Source organism: Budorcas taxicolor, chromosome 14 (genome assembly GCF_023091745.1).
Source record: "Budorcas taxicolor isolate Tak-1 chromosome 14, Takin1.1, whole genome shotgun sequence".
NCBI lineage: Eukaryota > Metazoa > Chordata > Mammalia > Artiodactyla > Bovidae > Budorcas > Budorcas taxicolor.
In genome coordinates this window covers 58,357,965-58,360,432 of record NC_068923.1, presented here as the reverse complement: position 1 = coordinate 58,360,432, position 2,468 = coordinate 58,357,965, and positions in this window count along the sequence as shown.

The following is a 2,468-nucleotide window of genomic DNA, read 5'->3' as shown; positions in this document are numbered from 1 at the left end:
AAAAGTGAAGCTGTGAAGAGCTCACAGTCAACTGTATGGAGGAAGAGAGTGATGAGGGGCTGGGGTAAGATGAGTGCTTTTCTTTGACTCCAGAGCTGCTGCCTTCATTAGAAGGAAACTGGTGTCATCAAGAGTAAACAGATCATGGTAGTGGTCATGAGGGAAGAAAACCATTCTAGGGAGGAACGCATTTTTTAACAAATAATATGTCACAATAATAGACGAGGTCTCAATGATATATTTTTTACTCTGCTTGTCATTGTGGAAGCAGGAAGAAAGCAGGTATAGTCTAGGATGGTAGGGGATGCATGGATCAGCAAGGAAGGTGCTAGAAGGGACACAATGAAGTTTTCCCCTTGGTGGTAATTTTAAACAAGCACAATTAAGACTCTTCTAAGTCACTAAAACTTCAAGGTCATTATGCTTTGTTGTTGTTCAGTCACTCAGAGTTTGTGTCTGACTCTTTGCAACGCCACGGGCTGCAACACTCCAGGTTTCCCTATTTTTCACCATCTCCTGGAGTTTGCTTAAACTCATGTCCATTGAGTCAATAATGCCTTCTCCTCCTGCCCTCAATCTTTCCAAACATCAGAGTCTTTTCCAACTTTAAGCTTATTCATTGAAATTTTGGGGGTCCAGCACTACAGCTGCACATCCTCATGATGAATAATTTGAAGAGGTCTTCCTTTTGGACACACTTGAAGTGTTTACTGAGAGCTGTTTGGCAGTAAATAAAATAAACCAATCATGAAAGATCATTCCCTGACTGTCTGAGCCTGAAAACTCAAAGCGGGTAGAAAATTTAAAGGAGGTTCATTGATCAAACCAATGAAATTTCCTATTAGATAAATGCCACACACTAAGTATCAGGAGGAGATGACATGAAGAGGTGGGAAGATAAAAGATCTACACAAAAAGTTTCACTCGCACCCTGTTTTATGGTTTCTACTCTGATGCTGCCACCACACCTATGAGTTTCGCTTATTAGTATAATAAAGAGATAGAATGACTAAAATCTGATGACCAATGCATACAAATAAACATGGTTCCTCAAAGGCTAAAACCTGACAGACAAGATTAGTATTCAATTAGTGTCTGATGATCTTGCCTAATACTTTTTCAGGCTGCTCAACATGTGTTTGTATGTTGCTGTGTGTAGCTTTGCTTATCTTCAGCTGATCTTTGAGAAAATTTATCTCCTCTCATTTGTTTTACTTATAAAATATTGACATTAAGACCAAATATAAAATGGGGGTAAATTGGGGCAGGGAATCCAAGCCATACATAGAATGTTTAAAAAAAAACAAAAAACAACCTTCTAAGTGTTTAAAAGAAAATAACAGGGTCTTCTCTGGTGCTCCAGTGTTTAAGAAGCCACCTTGTAACACAGGGGGCCTAGGTTTGATCCCTGGTGGAGGAACTAAGATCCCACATGACTCTGCAGCAAATAAGACCTCCTGGGGCAACTACTGAGTTCCTGCAAAACAAGGAAAGTTCCTGCATGATGCAGGAAAGATCCCAAGTGCCCTAACTGGGACCTGGTGCAGCCAAATAAATAAATGAATACTTTTAAAAAAACAGCAATTCATAAGTTTCAGTCAGCTGAAACCAATAAGTAAAGCTTTATGTGGAAAATATAACATGCAATTTCATGTCTACAGAGCAGTGTGATGTGTGCGTATGTAAAAATTAGAAAAATAGCCATCCTCCTACCAGCTACCATTTAAAGAGCACCTACTTGGGGTTTACTATTCTCATGTTGTATCATGTAATTCAGACACCCATATAGAGCAGATAACCTCAACCCCATTCCACAGATGAGCACACCACTGGCATGCAAAGCAGCCGGTTCCCTGCCCGACATCCACTGCCAATAGACGTTGGCACTGACCCATCTGACTCCACCAGGCGACAATGTCCTAGTGGTGTTTTTAAAATCCCACAAGAGTCTCATTTAAAATGGATCCACTCCCCTTTTTAGGTGTGACTGATGACCTTGATTTTACTTTGAGTCACAGCTCCAAGACCTGACTTGTAGTTACATTGAGGAAAGTGGGATAGGGAAGCTGTGAGAGTTGGGAGGAGGACAGGTGAAGGAAAACGTGGAAACTACGGGGAGGGAGACTAAGGGGGAAAAATAAAGAGTGGGGAAGTGGAGCCAGGAGCGCTGGCCGCTGGGTGGCACAGGGGACCGGCAGAGCGGGCGCAGGAAGAATCGGGCCAGGTGGCCGCCGCACCTGTGCACGTGACCCCCGCGGGCGCCGTGGCGGAGGCGCGCTCACCTGGGCCCACGTGACGGGGCGGGGCCCGGCCTGGCCGAGGACAGCGCGGCCACGCCCCCCTCCCTCCCCAGCGGCGCGCCAGGACCCGGCGGGCCCGAGCGGCGGCGGCGGCGGCGGCGGCGGGAGCCCGGGAGGCGGAGGCGGGCGGAGGGAGGCGGCGGCGCGCGGAGACGCAGCAGCGGCAGC